The sequence below is a fragment of the Eleginops maclovinus genome, chromosome 9, assembly GCF_036324505.1.
Source record: "Eleginops maclovinus isolate JMC-PN-2008 ecotype Puerto Natales chromosome 9, JC_Emac_rtc_rv5, whole genome shotgun sequence".
Classification (NCBI taxonomy): domain Eukaryota; kingdom Metazoa; phylum Chordata; class Actinopteri; order Perciformes; family Eleginopidae; genus Eleginops; species Eleginops maclovinus.
Window position 1 is genome coordinate 17,034,070 of NC_086357.1, and position 19,987 is coordinate 17,054,056.

Here is a 19,987-nt window from a genome sequence, read left to right on the forward strand (position 1 = left end):
CCATATGCATTTGTTTTCATATTATTTATTCATACTCTCTTTGCGTTGATCTGAGGAGAACACTTGGTGCTTGCAGAATTGTCAGCTACAGTTATTGTGCTGGAGGGATACTTGTTCATAGAAACTCCAGTCGAGCCAATACCTGGACAACTTTGGGCTTTGGTGTGTATCTCTTGGTTCTTCCTTCTTTAAAGAAGCTATTGGCAAGCAACATACAAAATGGTCAAGCTGATTAAAACATAGCAACAGCCATAAACTAGACTTGATCCTATAACAATTTGACCCATGGTCCTAACTCCTACTTACCGACCAACTCTACCTTTCTGTGACAGAAAACTGCATACAGTTGATTATGCTTCAGAAATGTCCCACCTCTGAGAGAATTGTTTTTGTTGATGACACACTTATACCTATGACTGTCTTTACACCTTTATGTTACCAAACTCATGACCCTTCCAACACACATTTATTGAACTGATACTATGTGTTCAGTGAAGGTTGTTTGATTACCCAAAGGTTTTGCCGCTCAGAATTTTAACCTTTTTTTCACTAAGCTGAATAAGCTGGTTGTGGATGGCTGCTCCATTTCCCCATCTCCTGAGGTGCGCAACCTGGGCGTCATCCTGGACTCCACTCTCTCCTTCAGGTCCCACATCAACAACATCGCCAAGTCTGCCTTCTACCACCTCAGAAACTTCTCACGACTCCGGCCTTCACTCACGCATTCAGTCACAGAGATACTCATCCATGCCTTCATCACCTCCTGCCTGGACTACTGCAACGGTGTCCTGTCTGGACTGCCCACCAAGGCCCTTAGCAGATTCCATTACGTCCAGAACTCAGCTGCCAGGGTTCTAACCCACGCCCTGGTAGCATATCACTCCCATCCTCCAACAGCTCCACTGGTTGCCAGTCAAGTCACGCATCACCTACAAGATCCTCCTGCTCACCTACAAATCTCTCCATGGACTCTCACCACGGACTCTCACCACAATACCTCACAGATCTCCCCTCCACCCTTACACTCTGTCACGTTCCCTGCGGTCCTCTGACAAGGACCTGCTGGCCACTCCCCGCACCAGATTACGAACTTTTGGGGACAGGGCCTTCTCTGCCAATGCTCCCACACTCTGGAATAGTCTACCACTCCACGTCCGCTCTGCCCAATCCCTGCCCATGTTCAAAAAGCACCTCAAAACATTTCTATGCACTAAGTCCTTTGATCCCTAACCCCCACTCCCCTTTTCCCCTCCCTATTTGTAAAGCGACCTTGGGTACCATGAAAGGCGCTATATAAGTTTAAGTTATTATTATTATTATTATTAATAACGTTTCTCCTAATAGGACACAGCTACGCTATTCAAAATAACTGACACAAAAAAATGTGTTAGTGCTGAGTTTCACACACTTCGCTCCCATCACCAATGTACCTTCACTTTCCCTTTAGATGTGGCTGCTACGCGCTTTGAACACCTGACGAATTCCAACTGCACTTTCTCCCTTTGTGGTACTACAATATGTAGTATGTACACAGGCATTATGGTGCTTCCTTCTGTTTGCTTTCATCCTCTTTACAGTCCTTTCAAGCTCACTTTGTAATGGATTAAGATGGCTAGTGAACCAGAAGCTACACTTTCTCAAGATGATGAATTACAATTCCCTCTACTTGACATTATATACGCAAGATAAAATTAAATACTTATAAGAACAATGCCCCAAGACGCAGAAAACTATTTTGACCTAATTAATTTGCTGTCGACAAGCCTGGAACTTCAGTAGACCAAAAGGTACCTTTTTGGCAACTCTACAAACCACAACTGACTGAACGCTTTTGTGGCTATATTCTGCATACAGGCCTTTAATAGCTCTTTTTCAATAAATAATAGCATTTTGACCTCTTTGGTCTACTGTCATGGCTTCAGTCTTAATCTATGTACAGAACATCATTTTAATAATATAATAATACTTGTGTTTTCGTCACAGGTTGTTCTGACTCAGCTGTGAACAAAAGTCTTTTGGTACCTTGGAAATTTCCTAGAACTCGATACGAGAAGTGTTCAATTAATGTCTGGAAGTATTTTGGTTCCCTGTTTGCTAAAATAGGCCTACAATGTATGATAAATGACTCTTTGTTTGCAATACTAACGTATTTTTTTCCTTTTAGAATAGCAGCCGTTGGACTCAGTTCCCTTTCATGTCACCTGCTGCCATTCAGAACAATGTCACAGCTATAAACGTTCACTAAATTGCGGTTGATCATACCATGCATATTTGTATATGTATTCACTGTGTGATATTGCAGTGTGAACACATCTGTGTGTGCCCACGTCTTTATCTATTTGTTTGATTGATTATCCAGCACCCTCTCGGCACCTTTATCGTTATCTTTTCTCTTTACACACATACACATATGTGCACAAGCCGTATAGGGGGTGAAGGAGGCCCAGCTAACGGCATATTAGCCACCTGTGGGCAAGCCAAGTGCTGTGTAAATACCCAGGGGAGAGAGGGGATGAGCCATGGCGCCCTGTCAGCCCTAATCTAGGAAGACACCTAATCTCCACAATCCCCTGTGGAGCCTTCTACATCGCTCCCAGATGGATAGAAATAGTTCCTGAAGAAACACCCTGACAGTATCACTGTAGATAATTTCAGAAAATAGTCTGGGCCAGAACAGGCCACAAATGCCAGATCTGGAGATTAATCAATCATCTTCTCTCTGTGTGTATTTTTTAATTACATTTGATGGTCTCATATTTTGAAGGGCATAACTATTCTGTTGTAATTTATTTTTGGATGTCTTTCATACATAAATAAATACATATTTCTAAATGGTCCAGGACACAAAGAAAACGTCATGTTCTCATGTCACTGTGGCAAGCAGCTTTATTATCCACTGGACAGAAGTAGAGTATTTATTTACGTTAGTAATTCGTTTTTTTATTCAAATTCAATTATTTTTTTATTGTTAATAACAGGTGTTGTTTAAATCACAACGATATTATCTCAGTAGAAGTTTTCTGGCCAGGATGTTATATTAAGTGCCAAAGGGTTATGTTTATTATATGCTGAATATGGCACGGATGAATAGTATGCCATTAGGATCAAACCACGGTCTGTTGAATACCTTAATTGTAGAGGGTTGAGCCATTTCCTTCTCTCCCCACAAGATGGAAATTCAGTCCTTGACTCATATCCATGTATTTCAGCAAGGGTCATGGTTTGAGAATGAGTAGGAAATGGTGAGACAATAAATAATGAATTCCTCGAATCTGATCCTTGTACAGTAATGCCTTCAACACTTAGAATCAGATATGGTCTACAATGATGGACTTTAAATAATTGAATTTGATGCTTCTGAAGGACATTTCAACACATTCATCTCATCTGGGTTGAGCAATCTGTTGAAACGACTGGCCAAAAACAAGTAGTGAAGAACTGCAGTTTTTCTGTAAAAAGCACTTTACTCTATAAGTGGTTCTGAGCTGAACCTCCATCCTAATCTAGTAACTCACATCCAAATGTTACTATTATCATAGCTGCACTTCAAATATCACTTGAAAGGTGATTGGTAGAGGGGAGAAAAAACAACAACCAATTTGCATGTTTCAAGCACCGCTCTGGCAGGTGGAGTGCTAATGAACAGTTCTATGATCCATTAATCGGGATCTCATTTGTACTTGGCCATCACCACAACGTGGCTCTTGAGTTCGCGTTGATCCATCATAAGGGTTAATGGAGACAATGGTACTAATCACTCCATAGCAAACATCAATCCTGCAGTTAGAATTCACCAACACCCAATCAGAAAGGTAATGGGCCACTTGGGAGCATATTTAAAATGTGTCATTGTGCATCAATAGCATTAAAATAACCCTTTGTGCAATTCTTACTATTCATGAGAGGACAACATTTAAAATGATTGGATATACAGACAAATTATAATGTTTGCTAGAGCAAGGCTTTAAACAAGTTTGATGATGACTCCAAAACATGATTGAAAACAGTTGAATAATGCTGTTGTGTTTATAGGTGTGATCTTTCTGAGGGATCCCATCAAAACCACCTTAGGGAGAATTCTGCACCTAAGATACATCAAGAAAAATAGTTTGTTTTGGGAAACCAAACCAGCTCTTAACACAAATTCACGTGTATATGGTCACAATAAAATGTCAAACCTCCAAACATAAAGTCTTTCCTCTCTGAAAACATCATACAGTATGTAACCCAATGCAGCCCATTATATTCCTCATCATTATATAATCCCACATTTCCTCATTGATACTATTCCTCCTTTCCCCTCTACCCTTTCTCCACGTTTACCAAACAATGTCGATTCTCTGCCTGTTTTGTAGGCCACCTTTTAACCGGTATTAATGATTGAGATATCAAGGAGGATTACAAGGTGAGCTGACAATGGCACGCACAAAACAGGAGAAAACACACCTAGGTTTCTTGTTGCTAAAGATAAAGGAAGACTGCAGAGACATTTTGGCCCAGCTTTGACCTTAACATTTAACCACTAATCAAGATCCAGATGATAAGAGGGGGAAAAAGTGACTGGTGCATGAAAGCTATTTGCCCTGTTGCAAATAAAATAGGTATAAATGACATCTTGATCAAAACAGTAACTTCCCCCTTTATAGCTTCTATATTATCTAAATACATAGTTCATGGTAGGAGTTTGCATCTGCGCATAATGCATGGTTTACCGCACATTCATATTATTTTGATTGCTTTAGGGTTTGTAAGTATGGTAAGTTTACTTAAATTAAGCTTTACCATGGTTACACATCTGCTGTCTCAAGCTTCATTTCCATGACAATATTATAACAAGTTCTCTGCAGCAACCCATAAGTGAAGCCACTTACCACGATAACCATTGAATGTTATCAAACAGAGTTTGGCAGTTGACCTTTGCGTTGTCATAAACTCCATTCAACAATGGAATTTTATGAATGGGTTGTAAAAGTGTGTCAAAAGAACAGTGATGAAAACCGGGAAATGTTGATAACACAATGACACAGAAAACCATTCATCTTTACACACATTAGGTTGGCAATGCCATATAACTGTAACTGCTCTACAGTCATTGTGCACCACATGCATTTCCACCTCATACAGTGAGCTATACATTAATGTCAGGTCCATAATATAAACACTTGACAGGGGGTATGCTTTAATGAGTCAACATGGAGAGCTGTAAACTGCGCAGTCCTGAATGATTTACACTAATGCTGAAGACTGTGGCCAGTAAATTTTAAATATTACTCAAGACATGAAACAGTTCATCTGTTAATGTAATGTAATCTCAATTCCTCATTTTGTAGGTTTTCCCTTTATATCTTGTTGCCTCATCTGTTCAACCTGTATTTTGTTCTGTGTGCAGTACATCATTACACAGCAAGGCAATATATTCAAAATAATAAATAAGTACAGTAAGAAAGTAAAATGTCTGTGTCAACCAATATATTAGACATGGCAAGCAATGGGTACTCATCAAATCTTCCCATTTGGGAATTAAAACGGCATCAATGCCCATTGTGAACAGACTTTACCACTTCACTATCTCTCTTCTCTGCTCCGTGGTAAATACTTGATTGAGGTCCCAGTTTTAGTCATGTGTCCCTTCCAACCAATGCGTAGTGATATGCAAAATGGCACAGATCTTCTCAAAAGACAAAAAAGGAGACAAAGCAAATGTCAAACTGTGTTCCACTGAACTGGGACTGAGACTGGGGGTGCAGGGGTGGGGGCATGTTGTTGTCGTGGTGAGGTTATGCTAAATTTCTGTGTGTCTATGGGCTGGGAAAGGCTTAAGTGTCGAAGCAGATGTGCAAAAACACACATTGTTTACTTATGCATGGGGGTGTGTGGGTTTGTATATGCAATTATCAGCTTCATTGGACATTACCTTTAAACAAGTATCTCCCCCTGACACCCAACCATCCCCGCAAACACATGCACACACATGTCTCACAAGGCTTGATACTTTATGCATGAGGGAAGGAGGGTGTCTGGTGTTACTGTGGGGCCCTAAGCCGGTTAATGACGGCGGGCACCAGAAGCCCCACAGATGGCTAATCTAACCATTGTCTTCCCCACCCATCCCCTTCGAGCAATCTCACATCCCATTGGCCCCCCATGCAGCATGCTACTGTTTACTCCTATTCTAATCCTGTTTAGCGACACTCTCAGAACTTTGAATGGCCTTTCCCCCAACCCTCGCGTCTCCTTTCTCTCCCTCCTCTTCTTTTGTTTTTTCAAATGATAAAACGGGGCGGCTGGGTGAAGAAGGGCCACGGTTATCCTCACTTGTGTAAAAGGACAGACAGGGCCACTGGGGAAAGGGGCGGCAGAATGAAAGCGCGAGGGAGGGTGGGAAGACCTTGGAATGTTCAGGGTTTCTTTCAAGGCAAGTTCATGCCCCAGCTAATTAACGATTATGCTTCATAGTTCTTGCATTCACTAATATGCGGAGATGACGGATATGGTGCTGACATCTTCAGCCCCCTGATGCTGCTCCCAGAGCCTCCCTCTATTTTCTCACATAGTCTGTCAGTTTAAGTCCGCTGTGTCAATCTGAGGCCCCAGTCTGGCTGACTGATATACCCCAGATTCCTTTCCCTCTATCTGGAGGGAGGTGTCTGTTTGTGAGGACAGCATTGTATGTATCGCATAATAAGGCCTTAGTTTTAAATGACATTTCTCCTAAGTGCATATAAGTATTGGAAGACAGCTATACCAACACACAGATGTACACACACTGGCTGTCTGTAACCTCTACCAAAGCGGGAATGTCACAAAGCAGCCTAGAGAGGATCATTGGATTGGGCCTGTGTGTTCACATTGCCCTCTCTGCTAGTCTTTTCACTTTTGTTTCCATACATATCAAAGCATTTCTCAGTGCTTTTGCTTAGCCTGCTAATATGACACATTGCCATTTATACTGATTTGAATAAGTGGATAAGGGGCACAAAGGCCCACACAGAATAAGGAATGACTCGAAACTCTTTCATCGCCCGCTGAAAAGGACATTGTTACTGTCCGACCTCACCGCCGAGTTCCAGAGGCGTTTCAACAGCACAGTGAGATTACAGGCGACGAAAGAATCCACTTAACACATTTTGTTTTGTATTTCTATCTTTTCCTCTCCTCCTATTTTTTCAGCGGTAGACATATGAAAAGGAGGAATTATACGCAAATGGGATTGCTGTCTATCTTTTTCACCCAGGTATAGGCCAGTATAACTTCAAAGGCCACCGGAGTGCTTTGAAGTGTAGCTTGAAGAGAGACACCTGTTTTTTTTTGTGTTGTAATAATTGTTCAACACACTGATACTTAACACCCTGCTGAATGACAAGCTTGGATTCTGTGAACATGACAATCAGTCTGGGTCACAAAATCTTCATGTCCAATGACGTGGCAAAGGGAAGACCATCAGCCACATTAAATGATACCTCACTAAAGCGACTTTAAAAAGCAACTCCCCAAAGCACTGGCCTATGTACTATATAGTAACTGTGAAATATGAGTTTGACCAAATGTGATCTAATATTTAAATTGATTTGATTCACTAGCACACACAGTTTTCACTGATTTAATGTGCTAATGTAGTGCCATCAGCCACCTTGTGCGATCAAGAGCTATCATTTTCATTTTAAAAGCATTGTGAGGTGCAGTTCGGGTAATTAAGAAAATGCACTATCACTTGCTGTCTGAGCATGTATTTTCTTTTCACTCTTAAATATTCAAGACCTCCTGAGGCAATTTTCTTGTTAAAGGGATTTTCTATGTGAAGATGACGAGGAAACTCTTGCATATGGGAAGGACCTAGCAGAGCGGGTCTGCCTCACTTAATCCTTTGCCATGCCTGTGCCTTCTCAGCCTCGCTTGTGAAGATGAAAATAAAAAGGTATTATTTTATGACCTCAAGCCAAGTTAATGTGCACCCGAACATTCTATCACCTAGCCTCATCTTCTTTTCATATGGTGTATGCTTTTATCCAAAGGACCTTACAGTATTAAGAGGTTATGCATTTTTAGTATGTATGGCAGCTGTTCAAATTGCAACCCTGCAGGAACTTAACCTCTTCTTTTCATTATTCTCAACACAGTGTAATAAAATGCTTAAGTCTAATGTTCAAGTCGGGTTAACCCTTTTCCAGCAAAGTGTGCTGAACATAGCTATATATTTCTCATTGCAAATGCACAATAACCAACAGTAGCATTCAATTGGTGTCATAGTCACCTGATGCATGGCAGTCCAACGTAAAAAAAATGTTCACCCTCTTTTTACATGAAAAATGATCATGACACATTTTTCGGTTGAGTGGAGTAGCGCTTTATGCAGGCACTCGTATATATGTATGATTTGTATATGTATTCAGTAGATAAAACAAAGTCTCCTAATAATTATTACCTCAATATCAAAACATTCACATTTTTCGTTACATCCAACATCACTTTTTAAAGGATGGTAAATCTGTTGTTCTCCCTTTTTTAAGCCTAAGGCATTTTAAGACATTCGGCTCATTTTGAAATGTAATGAGACCAATTACACAGGTATCCATCATGAAACCTGTAAAAGAGAAGGGAAGGGCAGGCCAGCACCATCAGCAGCATGGATCTACATTTTTACAATTTCTACAATTTTTTCCAAGCTAAGCAATAGGAAGGCTCCGGCACAAAGAGAAGCTCTGTTCCTCCACTGATGAGCCAGCACAAACTGCCAGTCCCCTTACTGAATCATTCCCCTAGTAAATGTCCTTCACCATCGGCTTTTATGCAGCACAGCTCTTCGCCCAGACTTCAGGCACTGTAAACGGCAAGCAGGGTCAGAGTAATTGAAATCATTAATCGTGTTTTATTCCACTTTGGGGCAAAGTAAGCTTGAATTGGAAAGAGGTAGGTAATGGCTTTGGATAATATACCAGTCTTTGACAGAAGCAAATGAAACAATATCGAGCAGTATGGACTATTGAGCTTCAAAGGTGAAATAGCTTTAGATCATATTCTGTTATGCTGTCATATAACAAATTCATTAGATCTTTTTATTGGAATTAATCACATACTGTATTGATTTTTTGAAACAAATAAAGGACAAAGACTTTAAAAGACAGAAGAACAAAGACAAGTTCTCATATACACCTTGATATGGATGATTTCAAAGTTTACCTGTAAAGCCTGTAAAGTTGTATTAAATTTAGAAATATTAGTGTTCTTGCAATGACAAAACAAAGTTAACAGTTTTTTTGAAACTTTAGATGTGTTTTAGTTTTTCTAAACATCAAGCATAAATATATTTTCAAACCATAATTATCTTACATTTCTAAATGTCTTTTTTCCTGCTGCAAAATTCACATTGGACCTGTGTAACATCCCAGAGGCCACAGCAGTAACTACTTTCACATGTGTATCAACAGGGCTTCAAGTTCAAAGGTGACGGTGTAGTTGATTGCAACAGAGCACCCTGGGGTGCAAGGGCACAACATGTCCTGTCCACCCCATAGGAGCTGAATGGCATGCTGACCTCTGGCGCCATGCTCCCAGTTTGGTTATGACTTTGTTATGTTCTCCAGATGGTTCATACAGGCCAACAATGTCAGGTTGTGTCTAAACTTTCTCCACATCAGCCTGCTCCAGTTTCAACATCGATAAACATGAGGATTTTCAATATGGCGGCCGTAATGCTCACTATCATTGTTCTCTGACCTTGACCGGTCTTTCCTACCAGCAAAACACAAAGACACTTCACAGTCATTGGACATTCAAATAATATCACAATGTAATGTATGTTGGTTGCTACAATTACTTTAAAATACATTTTAAAGTCTATGGGAAAACATATTGTCTGAAGGACTTTTTCTTCATTTGAGGTAGGCAGGGTGTAAGCTGGACGTGGCAGGATTGGTAGCCTCTTATCCCAGTATTGATAATTGTGTTTAAACACCTGCAACCCTTTAGCTCTATTTAAACTAAAATATAAGGTCTCTTTACAGTAGCTGACATGCCCAATCTCATTGTGTCCCCCCCCCCCACCCCAACCCCAGCTCCAGCAGGTATTACATGTAAAAAAATCAGTTCATTGATTGATTGAAGTGATGATTAACACGTCTATAACATCCTGATGATTGGCAGGTTAACCACAAACTGCAATATTTACTTTTTGAAACTTGCATTGCCTCTGATCTTTTAATTTCAACTGAATTATTGCATGACTTGTTATACTTAGATTTAATAGTTCTGCGGTGAGGTACTTCTTTGATTACTGGCTTGAGGCAAAGAGAGGATGTGGCTCTTACCTCCTGTTCCAAAGCAGGTTGATTGCCTCGGGACAGGGCCATGCATGCCTGCATGCTCACACTGTGTGGCATGGCTGGGCAAGATTTAAGCACTAACTGGAGATGGAGTAGGATTGCTTTTCCTCCCATCATGGCAGCTGGCAGACTGGTCCTTATCAGGTTAACTGGCTTGGGACAGGTTAAATTGTGCTCACTCACTGACACACAGGGGAGTCTAACAGCAAAGAACAAAAGGAGATTAACAGATGCTTGGTTGAGTGCATTTTCTATTTAGTGTCTTTGGTTTAGTTTTTTAGTTTGTTCCTTGTGTATCATTGCCAAATAGCCTTGTTCAAATATCAGTCTCATGGGCATTTTCCACAAATGTACTTGCCATGCATATATTGACAATTCAATATAAGCAAGGAAAATGTATACACATGACAACAAAGACCAATACATATATTTATGTTATGTATGCAGTTACTAGAAACTATAAGCATCAAATAAATGTAGTGTAGTTAGTTGAGTTAAGGAAAAAGTATTTGACAATTTAATTTCTCAATGTTAAGTACAGATTACAAATGTAAAAATTGTACTCCAGTTATACATCAGTAATCTTTCAATATGGATTTACTCAGGGCCGCATTTCATGCTACCTAGAGAAATCCAGCATCATGTCATCAGTATAGATTATGTATACCATATTGATGTGCATATTCTGCCTAATTCCTTACAAATTGCTGCTTACTGTTTAAGGTCTTGAATCCAGTTAACAGGTAATAAAATAATATAAACCAACTATACAGGATAACAGAACTTTTTGCTATGGTGTAATACAAATAATGAAAATATAACTTCACGTCATGATGATTCAAGTCAGCAAAGTACTCCAGAACCTCGACAACTTTCAAACCTCAAACCAATTAAGTGTAACCTTCACTGATCTTAGCTGAATACAAATCATCTTAAAACTGTAAAGATATTCCTTCTTCCACAAGGTTAAATTATTTTTTTGTTATTCTTCCCACTGATAAATCCCATCAGATTGTGATGAATTTCCTGCAAAGTAATCCAAATAGCCCTTCTTCTCAACAGTAATTATATTACTAAACCCCTTCAATAGGTGTGTGAACCCATTTTGTGACCTGATTGAAAGCTATTCATCACAGTTGTCAGTCTGCTTGCTTTGGCGTTGTGCAAATGCACGTGCCAGATCTGAGTCCTTCAGAAAAGCTTTTAAAGTTACAGAACAGAGAATACAAAGACACTACAATCATTTATTGTGGATGTGTTGATGGTGATATTGTATGCAAGTTGCTCTTTGGTCATACAAACTCAAAACAAATTTGAAGTCTTCACTATGTGTATATTATATTGCATGAAAGAAAGATGTTAAATCAAATACTTGGAAGTCATTTTAAACTTGTTCAAGATACCAGCTAAATAGAAGTAGCCACATGTAGCAGCAGATTTTAAATGAACGTATACATTATCTAACTATGCCAGGAAATGTAGGATACATGTAGGTGAACACGCTGCTACATTGAATTGAAATGCTGGGTGTTAAGAGATATACAGTATTAGAGATATACTACACGTTATGCAGTGTGTAGAATTAATCATGTATGGCTACATTGATAGCACGCACACTTAATTTCCGGAGTCATGAGTTTGTTTCTGCAGGGAGAAGATGGGGGAGGAAGCATGCGGGGAGAATCAGTGGAAGAAGAAAAACATAATCGAGGGATGGCACAGCTTTGTAATAAACCTACAGTACGTCATAATTTGTCAACAGAGCTGCAATCAACTTCAGTAAACATGCCCGCTCTTTGACCCGTGGAGCAGGGGGCAGATGGTGATGTGGATTAAAATGAAGGCAACAGGCAAAGGAGGGGCAAAGGGAAGGGATCAAAGTGGAGGAACTAAAAGAGTATAATAGCAGTTAAAAAAATCTTTGTCTCTTTCGGGGCTTAGCTTTGTTTTTGTTTTTTTCTTTCTATATGCCATACAAGGACATATTACCATAATCACTGCTTCTCCCGTTATCAAATCGATTCGATTGCCCTCCACTGTTCTCTAAGTCCTGATGGAGAAAAATCAGTATCTTGTTGTTCTTCAAGGTGAACCGTGTGCGTCCCTGTGTGCAGGAAGGCATGTTTTTTTTTTGTTTGGATGCAATCTGTGTGTAAAGATTGCACCTTTGTGAACATCATGTGTAAAGAGTATTCCCTGACAGGGGCAATAACGTCTGGCAATAATCACCAGTCCAGTTAGAAGGTGTGTGCCCTGAGGAAAAATGGGCTCAGCCAGTAACCACGGACACATTATCTCAACTACACACAGCGGCAAGTTAACAGTGAGAGAACTGCGCCTCTGACCAAAGGGTCGGCAGTTCAAAACAATTCGGAATGTGTAAACAGGAGGTTGCACAAGATGTTTGCCTCTCAAACTCACCCTGTCACTGCTATTTTTCTGCCCTCGTGCAAAAAGAGTTGACCCTTTAAGTGCTATAGGCAAAGCAATTTAGCAGCCAGTGGCAGAAAAGCATTACTAGAACAATCCGTTTAATCACTGATTTGTCGACAAAGTTAGTTGGTGGTGGTTTTACTGCTAAAATTGATTTGTAGACAGACTTTTTTTAATAGTATAACATTTACATGATCACAATTGTATTTAAGTCGGCCTTACAGTAGCAGTAGTTAATATGATATATTCAAAGTCCGCGATTAGAACACAGAAGGAAATCTAATCAACGTTTCCCACGTACTCTCTTTGGAAGAGTGAACTGAAAAATATAAGATCTTAAATGTAAATCTGTGCGTCTGAAACCATTTTTGCAAGGTGCAGATGGTGCTTCTCTTCCTGGAGAAGTGAGGTATTGGATTGAGCTGTGTCTGTGCCTGTCATCCAACTGTCATGCCATGCCTTTCAGTCTATATATTGGTTTTTATCACATCACACGGAACTACTGGAGCATGTATGGTAGGAGTTGTGCTTGTATTGTTGTTGTCAAGTATGTCAAGATTTTTTTTTTAAACCTGCCACTAATCTTTTTTTCTGCTCACATCAGGGAGGTATTGTGTTCATATGTCAACACTGCAAAACCTTCTCCTCTGAAGACACGCACATGTTTGCATCCGAGTATGAAGATTTGAAAGTAAACATGAACAGCCAGAGGTATGACCACACACAGTCACATACTTGCACATGCATAGTGGTAATCTCTCTGGTGTAGGTGCAATCATCTGCAGGAAGCAAAAATCACAACCTGTTCAGCAAAGATAGTTAAGTCAAGCACAAATCATGTCTACATTTTAATATAAACAAAAATGTGACCTTACTGACATCATTTTAACAATCATACAAAACTGATTGTTCTGAAAACTTTAATAGATTGCTTGCTTTGTAATTTATAAAGCTTCCTCTGTTATATATACAGCAACCACTACGTGCAGGATTGAGGGAGAAGGATTAAGGTTAGACGAGGACAGCAGAACAAACAGGATGTCACTGCTGTTAAAATGCTCGTACAACCAATTTCCTTTAGTCAGACATTCTCTTCCTCTTCAATTACTAGCAACATAGTACTAGATAAAACGGCCTCACAAATTAGCACATCTAATCTTATGAGAGAAGCTGAGTTTATGGGCAGCCTTTGATGTGTGGAGCATCGCTTTAATTTCACCTTTTCCATGTGTTTAATATGACGGCTCTAACGATCTAGAATGTAATGAGAGGCTATTGCCTGCGCTAACTAGGCCTCTATTGAGGGCCTTTATTGTTCTTCATTGGAAACTATTTACACCCTGATAGTGTACTCTGCTAAATTAGCCTTGATGCAAATCTTTGTTAATGAGCGTTATGTGAGTCCTGTGTGTTTATGCCTGTCTCGATACATTTACTTAACACAATGCTCGCTGGTGTAGCATGAGGTCAACAACTCTGCTTAAAGCTTGAATGTCTGATTAGTTTATTTTAATCAGTGTGTAGTTTAACGGAATGATGGCTTCTCGTTTCTACCGGCTGTCCTACATTTCTGCTTTCACAACTGCCCTCCGCCTTCTCCGAAAAAGAGGACACATTTTTACCCAAGATGCATCATGGTCTGGCCTTTGTATGACCCTGTCCGCCATGATGCGAGTGTCTGGCCGCCGGCAGGGTCACATATCGGTCACTTTTTGTCCAATCAGAAAAATCTGCTGTGACTAAGCGGCTGTGATTGGTGCTCAACTCGGTAAAGCGATTGGTGTAGCGTCGCATAGCGAACGCAACAACATAATAGCAAAGGGGAAGAAACCAGATTCAGACATAACATTGCCGTTTTTTTTATGTTTGAAATCAAACAATGTATGATTCATCCTATTTTGTTGGCCGGAAAGCGCTTCTGCATTCCCGCTGTGTTTGACTTATCTTCAAGTTGCACTTTTTTAAACCGCCGCCTTTGTTTCGTGACAACTCCGGACGACTCCTATTGTTTACAGGTCATTGGCAGTGCAGAGAGGTGAATCCGAGTTAGTAATAAGTTGACACATGAAAACACCATGCTAGCCTTCAAACCGACACAGCTGCAGAGCCCACAAGAATGTTCGCACATTATCAAACACCCCCCGTTGCCTCACCTTTGTCTGCCTGCCACCTGACATTAGCCTGCTTCACTCTAGCCGTGTTAGAGGTCGTTAGTGAGAGCAAGGGGTAAGACTGGACGCCTGATGGTAGACATCAACAATAGTTTTTGTGTGAGCAGAAAAAAGAATTTGCCCCCTTGATCTGATTTTTATTGGGTACTTTCGATCCAACATTTGATCTGCTTGTGTAGCTTGTTTTTTTTCTTCAAATAAAAAAAATCTAATTTGTGTAAATAAAACCAGAGTACACATGTAAAACAGGTTTTTACTGGGGAAGTTAATTATTCCATTTTCCTATTTCAGTCTATCTTCCTCCACTTAATGACTGAGTTTTTCTCTTTTTTTTCAAATAATTTGTCTCTCTTGTTGATGTTATCTTTTTTATCGGGTGATTATTTTCCCCTCCCATTGATTGGATGCTGGATATATTTTCTTCTGCTTTAGGCTACGTATATGGATGTGCTGTAATCAAAATGGTTCAATATGTTTCTTGTAAAAGCACAGGAAAGAATTGGCTGATCATCATCTCTGTGGTTGGCCCACAGAATGAATACAGCAAACTATTATCAGGGGTACATTTTTCCTTACATTTCAAATGAGAGGAGTTGCTGTTTTTACCTTACTACTTTTCTTTGTTCTTCTTCTTCTTGTTCTTATCCTAGTGTGAACCAACGATCAAGTCTCTGTGATATTTTGTTCTCATTTGATATTTAAACTTTTGTATTTAAACCTCAGAATAATTACTGCACATAAACCCTTTGGAAATTATTTTCTAGGTAGACAGTTTTGATTTCACAGACAAAATAAATAAGTGTTTTGATGGGTTAAACAGTCATGACAATAAATACAATTTCCATCGAATGTAATATAATTAATTCTATTGGCAATGTGTTGTGTCTCTTTCTGAGATGTTAAGTATTGACACTTTTCTAAACCTCCCTCATTTGGTCACACAATAATAAAACCCGTTACTGAATTGTTAAGAGATAACACGAATAGTCTGTAATTACTGATGCTGATTTATTTTATCTTGCGCTGCATGGTTGCAATAAGGAAAGATAAAGCAGAATCTGGGAATGTGCTTTTTTCCATTCCATCTTCATTTATTGCATCCCTCTCAAACTTCCTTAAACATGCCAGACTCTTTTTCCCTCTGTAAATCAAGGACAGTGGGGAGGACGAGGTGTGATTGCTTTCACACCCAGGAAGTAATCACACCAGACCTGCCAGAGCTCTGATTAAGACTGATAAATATCGACAAGCAGTTAATGAGATGTCAGGCAGGAACAAGGCCCTTCCCTTCATGCCTACCGATGACATCAATGGAGAGCAAAAATGACCTCGACTTGGCAATGTCATGACCATCTTTCTTGTGTGCAAAGCACAAGCTATTAATTATCTTTAGCTGGTGAGCTAGATTATCGATGGTTCAGTTTGACTATTCCCATCAAAGAAATAGTGGCCAGCAGAAGCTGGAAGATATTATTCTTCATAATCAGATCAGCTAAACTGAGAATGATTATTGCTAATTTATATTCAGTACAAAGATTATTTGTTCAATTGATAGATCCAGACAGACAGGTAGTCCACAGATGGCTCCTGCAGGGAGGTCAATTAACCGATTAAAAGATTACATTATATGTTTGTCCTCCAATTGATTTTGCTTCTCATACAGGTCGATGCCCGTCCTTGAGTTTAGAGTGTATACCTTATCAATACAATTAGCCACAGATTAACATTTCCATATTGAGATCATTGTGTTTTCGGTTATCATACTGCACTGTTTCATGTACAGTCAACATGGTTGAAGCCTTTTGCAAACATTGCAGTGCATAAAAACTCTCTTGAAGACACAAACATAAGCCTTTTAGACGTCTACTGAACTGTGAAAAGGACACAAGCTCAGCAAGGGGTTGGAATAAAATAAAATCATTATCTCACAGAGCATCATGTATGCATTGCTGTATGTGTGAGCTCCATTCCCCTGAGCAGCAGACCCACGTCGGTGCAGTTTCATGCTAGGCCGTGTGATTTATGCATCATGTGTTAGTATTACGCTTAGTTTACAGTGAGTTAAGTCTCTATCTTGATAACTGCAGCCATGAGAACATCTTATCATTCCACAGCAGCGTTTTGATCTGCTTGTTCAATGGCCTCACCATACCTGAAGGCTCCCATACCTCTCACATGTGACAGATTCCCACCAACAGTCCAGCTTTGACCATGAACTCCAGGTCACCCCGCGGTCCCGGGCACAGTCCTGTTGAATCTTGTTTCCCTGGCAGACATACTCAACCCATCAGACAGAAAGAACATGCAGCTGCACCCAAACACCCAACAATAGGATGCTTGTTCTTGGGCAGAAAAGGTTGGATCTCCCTTTTGGGGAAGGGGGTGATGTGAGCGGGTGGTCAAATATGTCAGGGGTTTGCAGTAGGATAATCCTTTGTGATGTTCCATTGAATGGAAGCGAACATCAGAAGCGTTGAGCAAAGTGAAGAACTTGTTTTTCATCCCTGTTAATATTTATTGACTATATATAGCTATTAGAAATTAAGCATTCCTTTGTTCTACAAAAACATGTATTTCTAAAATATGCCTTATACGAGTCACAGGATGTAATAATAATGCTCACCAAAACTACTTCCTAATTCATTTATTCATAGCCACGACAGGCTAAAAGGCAAACAAATGGGAGAAATATGCTGACATTGGTGCAACATAATGAATGTATTGTAAAAGCAGGGAATAAATCAAATTCCAAAAACCTTGAGAAGTGATAATCAGTCCAATCAGGTCTGCAAGACAGTGCATGTGTTAGAAAGATGGTGGAAAGGAAAGGAAATTGAAATAAAAAAATAATACTTTTGTGTGGAGAAAGTCTGGAATGGGCTAAAGTAATCTAACAGGATATTTAATAAGCAGTGCTATGGCAAACAGCATAATAATACAACAACAACAAGAAATCTGATGTATGACACTCTGAAACTGCCATTTCACAGATGACCATTCAAAATTAAATTTAAGGAATGAATAACACATTTTGGATGTCTTGTATATATCTTTTAATGTACTGATACTGATATTTTTTGTTGTTGTTGTGTGTTTTATATGATTTTTAACGCAACTAAGAAAACAAAGGTGCAAAGAAACACAAAGGCACACACAAGTATTTGCCAATTAGCAAGTTAGTTGCGGGTTGGAGTGGTAATTAGGCTTTCCAGTCGGCTGGTGTCTGTGTACAGCTTAGCTGAGACAGGTCCGAAGCTAAATGCCTTGCTATTTGTCCAGCAATTATGTCAGGTCCCCATGTCACAGTACAGACGTGACCAATTAGCTGTGCCAAGCTGAAGTGAAAGAGAGGGATTATGGCAGAAGAGATGGGAGAGGATGAAGAAGTAGACAGAGAACGAGTGTGCGGGTGTTAGTGGGGAGCTAGTAAATGGGGGAGAGTGAGGGATTGTCTGTAAGGAGAATAAAGGGAGACAGAGTTTGGCTTTGGAAATAAGGGGGGAAGGAGTGGGTAAGGAAGGTTTAAGGGAGCGGATTATTTTTTTTCTTCTGTTGCTTTGTGATCATGTTTTGCATTGATCCTCGTCCTGACCGACATGTGGCAAAGACATGCTAATGCATTGCGATATTTATGCTAATGGCGCCTCAGAGACCAAACAGGGATAAGAAATTGATCTTAATTGACGTCTCAATAATTCCCTGGCGCATTATATGGCATATTTTGATGAAACAGGCCTGCATAAAATCAATACTGTGCAGCTTGGAGTAATGTGACACTATGTCAATAGCTGTAGTAAGGTATATAGTGCTCTAGTTAATTTTGGCATTGGTCCATATTTGCCTCAAATTGACATATTATACTACATATTAAGCACTGAAGGAGTATCACCAATCTGAGCTAGTCAAAACAAATGCAAATAGATGATATGTTTCTCAATCTGTTTCAGGATACATGCAGTATCACTGTAAAAAATGTTCATCTACATGGGATTTTTAACAGTTTTTCTGCCAAAAGGGTGCTAAGAAAAAGGAGACTATTTGGTGGTGAAATGCCGCTGGACATTTAATAAAGTGTGTCCATCTTCTAACAACAACAGTTAAAAACAAGAAGCTGTAGAAGTTCGGTAGATCTAAGATGAAATTTATTCTGCCTGCTGCAACACAAAAAGCACCTACATAATCCTCTGGAACTTCTCCGAGCGCATCTAGGGGGGAGCGTTTCAAAAATATCTGCTCTACCCAGACACCGAGACCACCCGATCCAAGACTCTGTATTTAATTGGACAGGGAAAGGGAGAAGAGGGGAGCCAGGGGACAAGGCGAGGGGCAGATAAGGTAGAATCTATGATCTGAGCATCTCTCCTTTTTTGCTGAAAAACAAGACTGTTGGCTCAGTGCCTGCAGAGATGAGAGGAGCTCGTATAAATTAGTGGGCTTGACAGACAATATAGGGAGCTTTAGTGTTACATGCCACTGACATGGTTCTATGGATTGCAAACTTTTTGATTTAGTTGAGTTCATGATTTGAAAACGTTTTGAGGCTGAATCAACTCCCATTGTGATGGTAACTTTCGAATAATGGTGCTAAAGTTTGGTATTCCTCTGGTCAGATGTGCAATTAAACTAGGGCTTTTCTCAGCTAAATTGGGCATACTACAGAACAAACGTGGTCTTTACCTCGTAGTAGCAACTCCAATGATAGCGAGCACCTTAGCCGCTGAAAGAGCATTAGAAATAGATGAACTCTTGGTAACTTCTTCCAAGGATCAATATCCATTCATCATGTGCCTGTAGCTATAAAGATGAAAGACAGCATTATAAACAAACTGTATTACTCTAAATATCCCAAAGCCTTTTCAAGGCAAAGGGAGAAATGCAGGCTTAACCTGTCTGAAAATCAAATCAGAGACTAACAGGTACACTGAGCAAAAATAAATAAATGTGCCAAGTTTAATCTGGGTTCACAAATATTTATCCGAAGCAGACGGTTATCTGAGTAGAGGCTTTGGTGCCACTTTATCAACAAGACATTTTATTGATAAATGCTGAAAATTATTATAGGAG